This window comes from Teleopsis dalmanni, chromosome 1 (assembly GCF_002237135.1).
Source record: "Teleopsis dalmanni isolate 2A chromosome 1, ASM223713v2, whole genome shotgun sequence".
In the NCBI taxonomy this organism is placed as follows: domain Eukaryota; kingdom Metazoa; phylum Arthropoda; class Insecta; order Diptera; family Diopsidae; genus Teleopsis; species Teleopsis dalmanni.
The window spans coordinates 27926842-27943293 of record NC_051846.1 but is presented as its reverse complement, the minus strand read 5'-3'; the positions used below and the strand labels follow the sequence as shown (position 1 = coordinate 27943293).

The 16452-nt window shown below is 26.8% G+C and overlaps 1 protein-coding gene and 1 non-coding gene across 3 annotated transcripts in view; one reads left to right on the top strand and one right to left on the bottom strand.

Moving 5' to 3' along the window:
* Positions 1-16452, bottom strand: part of LOC119668706 (elongation of very long chain fatty acids protein 6) — a 42606-nt gene that overhangs the window by 6338 nt on the left and 19816 nt on the right. The window lies entirely within an intron of this gene.
* LOC119673543 lies at positions 6490-6688 on the top strand. Its single transcript, XR_005252070.1, has one exon. It is a non-coding gene; the product is annotated as a U12 minor spliceosomal RNA (small nuclear RNA).

Here is a 16452-nt window from a genome sequence, read left to right as displayed (position 1 = left end):
TTGTTCATGAATTGCTTTTAATCAACAACATTTGGGTCGGAATATACAAATGGCTCAGATTTGTAAATGCTGCATACAATATATGTATATGAGAAGAATTAATTTATTATTTAATTTTGTATATATAAATAATAAATTAAAACTTATATAGAACGATCTTAACAAATTAGATCTACATAAATAAAATGATTTAATACTCGTTATTGTAAAAATGAAGTTGTTAAGGGGAAAGACATCCTCAATAACAAATAACACATGTAACAGTTGAATGAAATTTATTTGTAAGTTTGCTAAGTTCAAAATTTGAAATTGTAATTAGAAAACGGGGTAATAATAATACCATTCTGTAATAATATACTATTGAATAAGCAAGTGTTGATTGTAAAAAAATTTTTAATTATACGATCATTGATCAGACGGAATTAATATATAAAGATTATGTAACAGTAAATTTAATTAATGGAAAATTATTCAATATCATTTACTGTTCACAGTTTAAAATAAAAATAAATGCTTTTAACTAATGTTTTGAGTACAGTTTCATATAAATTATGAGGCTTGGATATAGTTGAGCTGATCTGGTCTACTTAATATTAGATTATTATTCCAATTTTTTATACTTTCTAAAAAATATTTTGTATAGAAAATACTTATTGCTTTCAGAATTTACATTCAAATCGGATTGAAATTTCTTATTATGAATCCATTTTTAAAATTCGAAAATAAATAAAATTAAATGAAGGCAAATCTGGTAATACAGTGGATTCGTTAGGGTCTTGTAATATATAGAATCTTCCAGCACTCCATTATAGATCTAATCATCGACTTAATCCACCCTATTCAGAGTTTTTACCTCATTTGGGTAGCACCTTTGCTATTAATATAATCACTGCAAATTTGCGTATCAAATTTTAATCCTTGTCATTAAAGGGTCATGTCAACGTTGAAATGTAAACTTTTAGTCATCTTAGTCATGTTATGAAGCCACATATATAGATCCGGTAGCTGAGTGGTCAGCCAAAAAAACTAAATTAAAAATCAACTTTTTGTAGATTTGATTTTCCAAACTATTTGCTTCATTTCTACTTTAAAATCAACTCTTAATCTCATATAAAGAGCTTCAATAGTAGAATTGAGTCCAAAAACTCTGTACATGTATACAATTTATTATTAAATAATAGGCTATGAATGCACCCCGACCCAGATATATAGTGCGCCTAAAAGCACAACTAAACAACTAAAACAATTCTAGACTATTTATAAATCTTGTAATTGCTGTAGGCTTAATTTTACCTATTAGTCAAGTACCAAGACAGTCAAGTCTGGGTCTTGTTGTTGCAAGGCCGTTGCAGATTATACATTGTCTTGTGGTTTACTGCATTCAATAAGAAATTTTTTAAAGGCGGTCTTTTACTCTTACGATTTTTTATCAACTAGTCAACATTTTTATTGGAGATAAATTATTATTTGAATAAATATCATTAATTTTAATATATTTCTTTAAATTTTTATAGCATACTGCAAAGTTTATATTGAAATAAAATATAAAAAAATTACACATAAATAGTAGATACATAATTTAAAACCTTTTGGTATTCGATCAACTGATGATTATTTTCTTTTAAAGACAAATTATAATTTGAATAAATTTCATTTATTTTAATACAACTGTTTTAATTTATATAGTATATTGTAAAATTTATATTTAAATGAATTACTATAAAAAATCACACGTGCCTAATAAATACATTTTTTATTGCCCTACATAGAAATGGTAATTCAAAAATTTAAACAAAATTAATTAAGTTGTACAGTAATTACTAAGTATTGGAGGTAACTGAAGTTTCATTGTATGTACAGCCATTATAAAATGTTTAATTTCAATTATAATTTTTACATATTCATGTTTTTTAATTACAATAAAATTTATTAGAATTTTAATAAGAACACATACTTCTAAATTGTGTATTTTTTCCTATTTAGTAGTACAATCTCATTTCTCTGACTAAAGTTTTAATTAAACATTTTTTTTTATTGAAATATTTTAATTAAAATCACAGCATGTGCCCGTCTTAATTAAAGTAAATAACAATTTTAGTTAAATGTTAATACTACAGGAATGTCAAACTCGATTAGGATAGATAACCCCTAATGAATTTGTTTATGAATAGAAAGAACGTGGCTGGCGCACTATGGTAGATAGAATGTTGCCAGGTTGCGTATGAGCAACGCGAATAACTCAAAAAATATTAAAGGTTATCAGCGCTATTAAAGCCAAACTTTATTGCATCTGTAAACAATTTTTAACACTCAGATCTTTCATTCGAAATGTTATAAACATAAATCGAAACTAAACAATTATCATAAATCGAATTCTTATCAAAATTGCTAATTGCTAGACTTGAAAAAAAAATTAAATAAAATTATAGTGAAAATAATTTTAATTTAAAATAAATTTAATTGGAAATGCTTAACCATAAAATTATCGCAGAAACTAGCTTATGTTCCCGAACTGATAAGGTGATAGTACGCGCGCCTCTATCCTAGTAGTACGCAGGTGGGATCAGAGTTTAGTTTTCTAAATTTTAATTTTTATTGAGTTTTGTTGATAAAAATATAAATGATATACATACGTATCTAACGTATGTATAAATACTCGCTGCTATCTAACGTTTATGGAACACATGTGATATCAGGTGTTCCATATACTATTTTTACTATTATAGATAGATATGCAAGTATAGTACTTTTTGTGAGCGCGCCAACATATTTCTTGATAACATTTTTTTATTGTTGTCGACATTTTGTTTGACCATTTGTAGAAATCAACCTACCTATCTACCACCTGCATTTTTTTCATAGTGTTGCGAAGGTGACTCACATAAAATTTTAGTTACTAATCACAAAAAATTTTAAATTTACAACACTATTAATTTTGTTTGAAACATTGTGCATTTCATTTACGTCGATGCAATTCACTTAGAATTTTAAAACAATCGAAAGATTGTTTGTTTTTCATTTAACCCTTCAAATCTCATTACGCCAAATGAAAATAACAATTTAAATACATATTTGCTTATACCAAAGTAAACATATTTTTGTGTTTTAGACAATATATTTTGCATTATTTATTAGCAAGTAAAATAATTCTTATCACTTAACTTTTAAGCAGGGTCAACACCCGACGATGCTAATTGTTGGTAATATTTGCAATAATCTACCTACCGGAACTATTTTCATAAATGTTAAAAAACATGTATACTATATACTATTTGAGATAAAATGCAGAAAAACGTTAGTTCTGGGGGTTCAGAAAATTTAAATTCCGAAATATTAAAAATTATAGCATACTATGTATGTATATGGGCATAATAGATCTTTTAGGTCGCAGTGCACGATCCCTTCTTTTCAATGTATATATATATATACACTAGAAATATATGCTATATATATATATAACTCAAGAACAACAGTAAAGACATGGTAACAATTATTGCTTACTATGTCTAGTCAAAATCTAATTAGCCAGGCGATAAATTTAAGGTGTCAGATCAGTACGATGCTTGATCAACAAGCTTCATTGATTTTTTTCCTGAAAATTCAGGCACAGTAATGTATTTGTAGAATGGTGCATTCAAATGGTGCATCAAATGCCTCAAGACCCCAAATAGTTTTGCTAATTCACCGTTTGTTCCACTGTAAGGAATACAGTGAGAATCACAGCACGATAATAAAAAAAATTCGTAAAATTCGACGCAAGTTTTAGTGTTTGATTTGATTTTTAAAGTTTATTCTATAGATTGCTGACTCGTTTACACGTCGAATTCGTAGACCCATTGCCAGTTATGCGTTTTATAAAGGTAGGATCCGAAATAGCTAGAAGAACTTTCGTAATCTGTTCTCGACGTTTTTTTTTAAATTAAATTGAACACTTTCGATGTTATGCATGGAGTCAAATGAAATATCCATATATCCTCTAATATCACTTTTTTGAGGCAACTTTTTAAGAGCCATACCATGATTTACTTGATATTGGCGAAGTTTACGTTGTTTGCAGGTCGGTCAAAATGATATGAAGACGATGGCTAACAGATCTATACGCATATGATAGTATAGTACAGTGTTACGAATTTGCTTACTTATACATTTCGAACACTAGGTATACAAAATTATATCTTTAAAATTTAATTAATATCTCTATTAAAAAAATGTGAGGTTATCTCATTAAAATAATAAATATTTTTTAAAAAATATTTTTTGTTTACATTTAGGATTACATAGATCCTAAGAGATATTATCAAAAAGAAAATTATTTTAATACGACTTTTCTCCAAAATTTAATTTCAGAAATATTGAAATGAGGTACATTGTGTAGTAGTGTAATATAGTCAGTATTATATTTTTTGAATAATACAAAACTTACAGAACTCAGACTTGGAAATATATGCTATATCTCTTTATCTAGCAGATATTATATCCTAATAAACATTTGAAAAATTATTTTAAAATCGTAAAAATATTGTTGGATGTTTCTGTGTACTCCTTTATTGACCTATTGATTTATTAAAGTTTGTAAATGATAATTCTAAAATGCCTATATTTAGTTAGAATACAAAATATAATTAATGTCATCTTATTGAAAATAAACCTATTTCTAAGTATTAATTAATCAACCTTCTGAGCTGTATATTAAAAGATAATAGCTATTGATAACAGCATCACTACGGTTATAATTAGTATAACAATCAGTAGATTTGTTTAATAAAATTTTTTATTATTTTTATTATACAAAAAACAAGTTACGTAATTACTAATAAATTATTTATTAACATATTTGTGATTTGTCTTATCACTGTTATTATAAGCAATAAAATTCGTATATATAAAATTGTTAAAATCACTTTTGCTTGAAATTTATTAATTAATGATTGAATTAAAATATACAGAATGTTACGTACTAAACTACCTTAACTTCACTAGGCGATTGTTTGGTCTAAGAAACAAAAAATTTCGTTTATATGCTGATATATGTAGGTATATATGTACCTCATGTTAAATATTTAACGAGATAAATATGTCGAATGTAATTACACCCAAAATAAAAATGAAAAACAAAAACTGTTTAAAAAATGAGTTAAAAAAAACTCTTAATATCTCTAAAATTGTACATTCCATTAACTTAAGAACATTGTCTATTTAGGTATGCTTTATCTTTCCCAAAATAGTATGCTTGTGTATTATCTTATTACTATATAAGACCTGTTATATAGACATTACTATTATTATCAAAAAGTAACGATAGGTCGTTAATGTTTCAAAGAGCTAATTACCTAAATAACAAATCTGAATTTTTCCGAAAATTGTGTATTCGTGTATTATCCTATATAATGCTTATTATCCTTATATATAAATTTACTACTATTATTAAAAAGTAACAATTGGGTCGTTAAAGAGAAATAATAATAAAGTTGAATCTTTCAGAAAGTAACATGCCTATATATTATTTTATACATCATATATATATTATTCCATATATTATATATATATTATTCTACATATTATATATACATTGTTCTATATTTTATATATATATTATGCTATATTTTGCATATATATTATTTTATTATTCTATATATACGTCTGTTATATAGACATTACTACTGTTACTAAAAAGTAATGATTGGTACTTAAGAGATAAAAAATAAATCATGGTAAAGTTAAATCTTTTCTAAAATAATATGTTCCCATATATCAGACCGAAAACATTTAATTACACCTTCTATATTCTATATATACATCTGTTATATAGACTTTACTACTGTTACTAAAAAGTAATGATTGGTACTTAAGGGATAAAAAATAAATCATGGTAAAGTTAAATCTTTTCTAAAATAATATGTTCCCATATATCAGACCGAAAACATTTAATTACACCTGCTACATAGACATTAATTACTATTATTATTAAAAGTAAAGCACATCATTTGAAACACTAGTAATTACTTTCTAATTAACACTTTAATTGAAAGTAAATGTTTTTGCAAAAAAAAAATAAAATATAAAATAATTGCTTAAAATTATAAATAATTACTATATATCTTCATGTGATTGTATCACTTTAATATTCTGGCCATTAAAAAACTAATTTTGTTTTATATTCTTATTCTAATTCTTATTAGTGATCATATTTAATTTTAAATTATTTATAATTAACTTCATTGCATAAAAATTGCAATTATCATCATTTTAATTGTTGCACAATTATTACCCAGTATCAATAGCATCTAAAATACTATTTTTTATTTATTACACGCTAAAGCTTTTAAAAGCTTTCTACTTGCAACACAAAAGCTTTCCCCCACTATTGCACAAAAGCTTTTAATTTTAAGCTTGTGCACAATAAAATTTAACACACATCGCTTCAGATAATTCTCATGGAGTTTACTTTTAATTTTATATTAATATACTTGAAGTTGCTCGATAGAACTCGTGCCTGAAACTAATGAGTAAGGAAAACTTCGTCCGTGCTAATCGCATGGAAGTTTGCTTCAAGGCAGCGGGAAGAAGGTAATTCTGAATTACTGGATTCTCGTGAAGCGATAATTTTTGTAAGGGTAAAGGTCGTCCCTTTGAACTCGTGAGCTCACTACTTTTGAGCTGTGGAGTTTGGGTGAAAGCGATCTGCCCTAAAAGTGATACATTCAAAGAAGAAGAAGATAGTTTATAATAAAAGTATAAAAATATTTTTTTTATGTTTAAGTATTTTTGGTAATAACAAGATGTGAATGATACGAGAGTATTGCAAGAGTTGTGTTACGTAAAAATTAATTATTGCAAATTTTTATTTATTGGAGTGTGATTTATGAGCGCTTATACGACATAATAACATACTTTCTTCAGCAACAGGTTTGCTTTCTTTGCGCGGTACAATGGATAGCGTAAATACACAGTTACGTGTCCACATAAAATTGTTGTGAGACAAAGGTTAGTGATTTTTTATTTTTTTTTTTAAAAAGATGTTTTTCAGTTTTGGCATTAAGATTGATGCAGTTTGTGTAGGAGTTTTTAAAGTTGCATAAGTTTTTTATCTCATAAATTGTGAGAAAAAAATATTGCAAAATTTTACAATTCATTGTAAACATTTTTATCTATTTTACTTAATTATGGTTAATAAAGTAGTTAATTAAGGTATTTACTGTTTAAAGGGTTCCTGTGAATTTTCAAATAAAGAACTGTTATTCATCATATCATACTTATTCTTAATAAATTTGAAAAATTTGAAAAAATTTAAATTTAAGAATTATTATATACAATTTTTGAATATATATATAGCATTTTTGTATACGAGTATTTACCATTTCGTTGGTTTATGTCAATATCTTTAGGAAAATCTAAAATTTTTATTTTATTTTATAAATAACATTTTAACATGACATGTGTTGAATTGTTAAAAGTTTTTCTTATTGTATATAAGTATTTCTTATATAAATTTCACTGAAATTTCGAATCTTATTTTATTTCTTTCTCGGGGTGGACTAAATTTGGTTGTTCCTTAGTTTTGTTCAGGATTTCAAGAATTAGATTTACTTAAATTTTTAAACTAAATACAAAAAGAGTAACTAGTAACTGAGGTTTATCATTTTTTAACAATTTAATTAATTCTGGTTTAGCTTGAATTACTATTTCATATAAAAAACATTGATTTTTGAACTATTTAATTATATGTTAATAGATATAAAATAGTATTTATATATATTGAAGAAGGCTAATGTGAATAGTTCAATGATATATAGGTAAGGTTAGATCATCCCGGCTATATATAATAATTATAAAAAAATGTTTACAGTATCGTTATTAACTACGTATTCTACACTAATATTAGATTAAGTCTGTTGATTAGATCAGACTGAGATCAGCGTACCAGCAACACCCCATTCAGATGAAAGTTAACCAACCTGGCAAACCTATAAGCTTCGTCAAGTCTTTCATTTTGCAGAATGATATTTCTACCAGGTCGAAAAAGGGACAGCTTGAAATTTAAATGTTTTCTAGCTAATGATGGATACTGATAGATGAGGTGGAGTGTAGTTTTCACCTCATCTAAAATACGCAGAGCCACAACCACGACAAAAGTCATTATAAGGTAGACCTAGTCTCATTGCATGTCTTCCTAATATGCAGGATTTTGTCAACACGGATACCGTAGTGCTCAGTAGGTTATACTTTAGTTAAAGCAGTTAAAAGGTACGTTTCTTGTCGATCTTGAGTTCTGAGAGAAGGCTTCATCTGCCCAACTTTGTTTATGTTCTATGTTTTAAATGCTTTTGTTTGATTGCTCGCAAGACCAAGTGAGATGCCAATATCTAAAAAATTTAATCTCAAGATCTCAGAGTACCTGCTTTGGCAAGCTCGTCTGCTCTACAGTTGTTCGAGATGTCCCTGTGTCAAGGCATCTATGTAAGCTGAATATGCCAGCGGACTTTTATATAAAATGCTTTATGGATGGTTATTTTGTTTACTATTCAATTATGTCATAATATATTAACAATGAATAGATAGATATATGTCTATATAGTTTTCTTAATTTAAGAGAAAAATGAAAAGAGGGTTGTTTAAGACGTTCAATTTTCTATTTGCCTATGTATTCGATAGTGTTATATATAACTACTTACTTAACAAATTATAGCAATGAAAAAATAACAGTGCTAAGGTTGTTGGTAGGTTACTTGTCCGGACAACTTAATCGGTCTTATTATTTAGACAAAATAGTAAATCTTGGAAGATATATCTTAGAGGATAGGAACATTTTGTTAGGAAAAAATGGTATAAAGCAGTGCTTGACAGGAAAATGAATTAAATGATTTGTGCTGCAACATGGGCATTAGCTATTAATCCTACAAAAATATCAAATCTAAGTTCCGTAAGACTAAAAATGCGTTACGTAAAGTAAAATCGATGTTGCAATCAAAGTAAACAATATCTGTTTTATGGTTTGTGGACTTGCAGGTTCAATTGAAACTATACATTAATTATTCATTTTTGCAAAATTACATATAATTTAAGGAATTATTTGGCAAGTGCATAGGCAACGATTATGCAAACATTGTCATTTTCGTAAATTATTTTTTTTTTTATTTTGAATTTAATATTAAGACACAATATAAATTGATTTATACTTTCGAAATACTTGAATAATTTGCAACTGAACTGAACTTGAACTCAAACTGTTGTTTTGAAGTTTTGGTGTTTTTGGAACGCGAATTTGCGATTTCATAATCTCAATTAAATGGTGTTGTTTCATTTTTGCATAAATTAATTAATTCAACATAGAAAATTATTATTCCTTTAAAGCTTTTAATTCAATGAAAATAAATATTCATTAATATGTAGAATTATTTCTTAACCTTATTGGTTAGATACTCTAATTTTGAAATTGAAAATTCCTTGATGTTATTACGTATTATTTGCAAGTATCTTGTTTAATAACAAAAACTACTTAAGTAATATTGAAAAGATCTTGCTGAATCACAAAAGTCTTAGCAAAAAGTGTTTATCACTAAAATATTTTGCAAAACAGCGTTCATAATCAAGCGAAGAAAAGAGAAAATGCGAACGCGGCAAAAAGTAAGCCGCGCACCTGTCGCGCTCTATTCATTTAACCGCGTTTTGCAACATTGAAAATAAAATTAAATAATAGGTAGAAATTTTTTAATATAGTATCTGTGAAAAAAGAAAAAACCTCAATAAATCGCGTTGCGTTACAATATAAATATGCGAAACATTACAAAATGAGAGAAGAAAACAATGAAAGCCTATGTTGAAAACAAACAAATAACATAAGTAAATAAAATGTTGTTAACAGTGATCTCACTTCACAGTGATCCCACTTAACAGTGATGTTAATAAAGAAAACTATAAACAATTACTTCGAATTGTAAAAATTTTGTTAAAACGAATAATTTAAGATCAAAAAAAAATTTTTTTTCTTACTAAAAATCTTATTTAATCTATAATATATTTCAAAATAATAATTTCTCGTAAAGCTAACTTATGGTCTTCAATCTATAAACATTAAGATTACTAACAATCACCAACTTCTACGTTCAAGCTAAAGAAATAAATACTTTTTAACCAGAGACCTTAACAGTTATCATAAAAAAAATAAATATCATCTTATAACTCTTATCATTCGCATTTTAAAATAAAACTCAAAAAATAATAATTAAATTTGCTTTATATTATATTCAACAAAAATAATTATTATTATATACCTTTTAATTTTTCACACAGAAATAACTTTTGAAACTCTGCTTTTTATTTGAGAATGCACAAATAAATGATATTTTTGTCTTATAAATATAGAAATCAAGAACAACTCTTATTATTTAAAAAATAAATATAACTCTTATCATTCGCATTTTTAAATAAAACTTAAAAAATTATAATTAAATTTGCTTTATATTATATTCAACAAAAATAATTATTATTATATGCCTTTTATTTTTTCACACAGAAATAATTCTTAAAACTCTGCTTTTTATTTGAAAACGCACAAATAATTGTTATTTTTTTCTTATATATATAAAAATCAAGAACAACTCTTATTTTTGAAAACAAAATATAATTCACACTTTTCTGCCGAATATTTTTAAAAACGAAAATATAAAATGCATTTTTCATATAAAGTAATTGTTTTTGTAATTTCATACAAAATGTATTAAAAAGTTTAGTTAAAGAGCAGAATGTAAGAGTTATTTTTGATGAACATAATATACACAATACGAGTATTAAGGATAAAAGTTGTTAGAATAATAACTATACTATACTTAAATATGAGTGTAGACAATATTTTGTTGCTGCTTTTTTTTTTTAAATTTTTGAAATAACTTATTTTCAATACCTGTTTTTAACGAATATATTTAATATTGAAATTTTGGAGTAGTAGTAGTAGTTTAGCTTCATTTTATATTAAATTTGTTGTATTACAAAGAAATTTATAACAGTCGTTTTAGCCATCTGCCGTTAATAGCTTTGGATTTACCTATTAACCATTTATCATAAATATTAGTACTATTAGTACCATTCCATTATATAATATAAATATTAAATTACTTACTATAACAAGAATAATAAATTTCATATAAATTGATTTACAAAATTTTGGACTTATTTTTAAAGTAATAAATTAAAAGATATCTTTAGCATAATTTACTTATATAAATGAACCATACATTAAGAATACCGCAGTCCAAATAAATTGCGCTACCAAATTGACGTCACATTAATTATGTTTTAAAGACTAACTCCACTCACGCAAACAGTTGATGATTAATTTAGTTTTAATATATATATATATCAAAATAAGCAAAAACCAAAACATTAGGTACGAAAAGAATATGCCAGTTAACAGCACCAAAAACGGCAGTTAATGATTATACATTTTACTTAAGATGTGGCTGTCATTATACAATTTTAACAGATTTGTCACTTCAATACCAGGGATAAGCAGAAACGGTTAATGTGTTAGAGAGTTTAACGTCTGGTTCCTATCACCATTTATCACTTCTGGTAAAATTTAGTTAATGCGCAGATTTGCAACGAAATAATGATCGGTTAATACACTTACCAGCATGCTGCTGTTCTTCAGATCAAACCATAACATAGATTTAGTATATTTTCAACAAAACATGTGTCTGTACATAACTCTGAACATTTTTTGATTCATGCTATCTGTTTTTCGACTTTGTCAACATATCTATATTTGTCTAGTTGCTTGACTACATCGTGCTGAGTTGTAAGTACCTATTTTTTTGCACTATTGAAGGTTGGATCAATTTTAGTAATATTAGAAACGATGTAATTTTTAAACCTAGCCAATCACTATGTACCACTCTAATTGTGTGACTATATAGTTTTCAGTTCTAAGTACCTAGCTTGTTAGGTTCTATTGAAGGTTGGAGCCAAATTTCGTCCATACTCTTATGCACCCAGTCAATTGCTATGTACCAATCTAGTGGTCTGACTATATAGTTCAGGACTTACTTGTTAAGTCCTATTGAAGGTTAGGGCCAGTTTTTCAATATCGACAACTATTTTATTTTCGTCCATACTCTTATGCACCCAATCAATTGCTATGTACCAATCTAGTGGTCTGACTTTATGGTTCTCAGTTCCAAGCACCTTACTTATAACGTCGTATTGAAGGTTAGGGCCAATTTTTCAATATCGACAACTAATTCATTTTCCTCCATGCTCTTATACACCCAGTCAATTGCTATGTACCAATCAAGTGGTCTGACTATATAATTTTCAGTTTTAAGTACCTAGCATGTTAGATCCTATTAAAAGTTGGGGCTACTTTTTCAATATCAACGATTAATTCATTTTCCTCCACACCCAGCCAATGGCTATGGACTAATTTGTTATTCATTTACTGTATTGCACTGTTAAACTCTCTTTGGAAGATTTTCAGTGTAAAGTATTACCTTTAGGCTCAATTGTGATTGTGAATAATATTTAATAAAGTGGTCAACAAATTTATTAAGTATGTTTGTTCTGGTTTATATTTTCGATGAAGGCATCACAATAAAATATTTGTAATTTGATAAGAGTTTAATTAAATTAAAGATTTTAACATGATTTTTTTTTTAAATTAAATTAAAACTGCTGCACTTTTAGATTTTGTAACCAAAGTCATGCAACAATAAGGTAGGTAAGACCACAACAATTTTTATTTGGAATGTTGAGTGAAATGTGCAACAATGACCCATACATGTCAACTTAGGTACCACTTACATACAAACCCAGAAACCAGTAATTTAATACAAGATCCACACCTGATGAATGTATCAATTGATAACTTCACATTCACAGCTTCACGTGCCACTCCACGTAAGCAATATGAGTACTGGTGAATCAATTTAGGCCCAGAGAAATGAATTCAGACGTGAAGTGCCAAGTACACGCGGACAAAAGCTTGTAGTCAACAAAATATTTGTGTTGAATGGATTCGAAATAGCTAAGGTGTAGCTGAAGTGAAGTAAATCCTAAACTTTAAGTATGTGTGAACATGCTTAGCAAATAAGACGGCAACTGCTGACCATAACGAAAAAGAAAAAACTAAATTAAAATAAATTAAATGGTTAACAGTGACGTTAATTTGGTTAGGCGCAAAATCGCTATGCGCACGCGCGCCTTTATTAATGCCTCGTATGTACGTATGTACGTATGTACTTTCAGTTTTTAAGTTAATATTGAAATGGCATACATTTCATTTAATTTCGTTTTTTATAAAATTCAAGTGTATAAGGAAAATATTTTAAATAATTAAGTTAATTACATTAGTCAATACCAAAATAAAGCAATGCCATATCACAACTCGCTAAAGATTGTTCAAAAAGTGAAGCTGCAAAAAAGTATGACCGACGATTCACTTGTTTTGCTGGTTAGGCCCAAAACCTTTGGCCCAAAAAGAAATTAAACCGAAAAGTTTCACTTTTATTTAAGATTATTTATCTTTCTTTCTTTTTTTTAAAATATCTTTTACAATATTTTTTTTCATTTCGTTTTGTTATTGTGTTTATTTTGCTTTTAATTTTGTATCGAATTTATTATATTATTATTTTTGTTTTGTTTTGGTATATTATATCTTTATCAGAAATTGTTAACTTTGATAATGTTGCAAACAATATGTAATCTTTATTTTATATATAAATATTTTAATATTTTTAAAATATTTTAAAAAATGTTGTCTTTTATATTTTTTTCACAAAAGATATCTCAAAATGCAAGTAATAATTTTTTTAAATAATTGAATTTGCCAACACACCACATGGTGTGTTAAAGGGAAACATGGTGAGTCGAAGATCGCTTATGTCTCCAGATTTAATTCTATTCGAGTCTTGCTTTTACACTTGATGAATATATCAATTGATAACTTGTACCAGTAGTTGATTATAATACGCTAATTGATCCAAGTTTGGAAGATTAAATTCACTACTCACAAAAAATATAATGTGATTTAAAAAAGTTGCACATATTAAAAGCAAAATTCGAATGCCCGGCTTTGGCGTCCAGAAGAAACAGGTTTTTAGAAAGTTATTTCTTTGATAGTTTATCAGGCTGTTCATCGGTAAAGACGAAAGATCTATTAAATTATCTAAACGGACGGGATGGATTTAAGCTATACTTTTCTATATAAAGGTTTCTTATGAGGAATGTGCTAGCAAATGGGCGAAAAATCGCTAATTGAGGTACATGGAAGTTATCTGATGGCCTGTCACTGGAACTAACCAACCAAGAGCCAACGGAACAATGAAATATTTCTTTTCTGAGGCTACCTGGAGCAAACTCTTACTAACATTCTTCATAATTGCCCAATGCATATTAAAAAGGCGTGTTCGTCGATCTATATGTGTTGACTTCTGATACCATGTCAACAGGATGTTAAATACATCAGATGAATATACTATGATAAAAAACATATATTTAATATATTAATCTGGAATGACTTCTGATACCATGTCAACAGGATGTTAAATACATCAGACGAATATACTATGATAAAAAACATATATTTAATATATTAATCTGGGATATGTGAAAAATATATCAAATTCTTGCTATTCGAATTTATTTCCAAGTTTTTTGACTACTTGCCATTTACCCATACTGCTGCAGTCTCTTATATGTGAAGATTATACAGTGAGTAGATGTTTGAATTCTTGACTTGCAGCCAGTTTTCGACAAAACATAGAACCATAGAAGATACTCTGTTATTTATATGCATTGTTTTACTTTATAGGTAATGTAGCCATCTATAATAGTGGTATTTACTACTTTTAGTTTTTGTTATATTAAGTAGGATTTTTTTCACTAATAAAGCTATTTTACTTCGCTACAATGATTATCGTATATTGTTTTCCAAAGTTATACTGACAAAATTAATTTGCTTTAATTATTTACTCTATTAATTTACTGTATTTCTATTTATGATATAAATAGATGTATACTATTTGTGTACTAAATTGATGAGAGTATTTTTATATTTAAGCGAGTTTTCATAATATATTGGAGTTGTGGATTAAGCGTTAAGGTATGACAAGCTTTTGGTTATATTTGAAGAGTTTAAATATTCGTTTTATAAAATATTTATATAGAATAATTACTTCTTCGAACTATATAAAATAAAGATTCAACTCAACTATGTATGTATATTCCAAGGTGGTAATCACATTTTGTTTATAAGGAAGCATTCATTTGATTTCATCATAAAATTTTATCTCACACTGATATATTTTGAGAAAGTTTTGTCTGATATAAGTAGTACTCCTAGATACATTTATTTGTTAACAATCTACACTTTTTATTGTCATAGAACATTGGTACTGTTAACTGGCCCTTACAGTTTTTTTTTCTAATTAATATAATTTAAATAAATGAAGTCAGTGAAGTGTAGGGATTTACATCGTTATTAATATTTATAAGGCAACTTATATAAAGTGAGATAATATTTTAATATTTCTATCAATTTTTTTTTATTTTTTTTTAATTTTTTTTAATTTTAATTTATAGATAATTAGCTTGGTTTTTTTTTGCTGAAGTTGTTATAAAAATATTATATATGGTATATATTTTTTATTTTACTGATTTTATAAGTGATAGTTATTAATAGATCAATTAATAGATAATGATAGTACATTATAATAAGGCTTTGATTATAACAACCGACTTGCAGTTGTTTTACATACGGCATTGGTGGGAGGTTCATCTTAGATGAATGTTTTAAGGAAACAGCTTTAGGATTAGCTTATATCGAGACATGGATTACAATACTATTTGATGTGAAATATAAACAAATTTAATTGTGTATTTACATTTTCATAGCTGTATAAATTAATTTATGTATAGATATAATTTCGAGTCCATATTAAGCGATTATAATACAATTAATATACATGTATAGCAAATCCGCTGTAATTTAATACCGATTCACCTTTGATTTAGAACCTTTTCGAAACGAAAATATCAGAAAATATCTTAATAAAACTTTTACCCCATTTTCGTGAAATGTGTAATAATAACCAGTTTTTTAATATTACCCGTAAAACAAAAATATCCAAAAAGTTGATACAATGTGAACGACCTAATTGTTGCATGTTTACGTGTCGTTAAATGTGGTTACGATTTATTCATTTATATTGTGCTTTCTGTTTGTTTTATTTTTTTGCAATGACCAACTTTTACTGGAATTACTTGCAAATTGTGCATATACATTTTCGTTTAAATATATATTATATATAGTATAGTTTATTTTCAGAGAGTATCACATCAAAATCATTTGCTGGTGGAATTAAATGGAAAAACTGCGTTGTCAACTCACATTACATGCACGCAACCGAATTAAAGATACAATAGTGCATGCAACATTAGCTACATTTATGACCTTTTTTC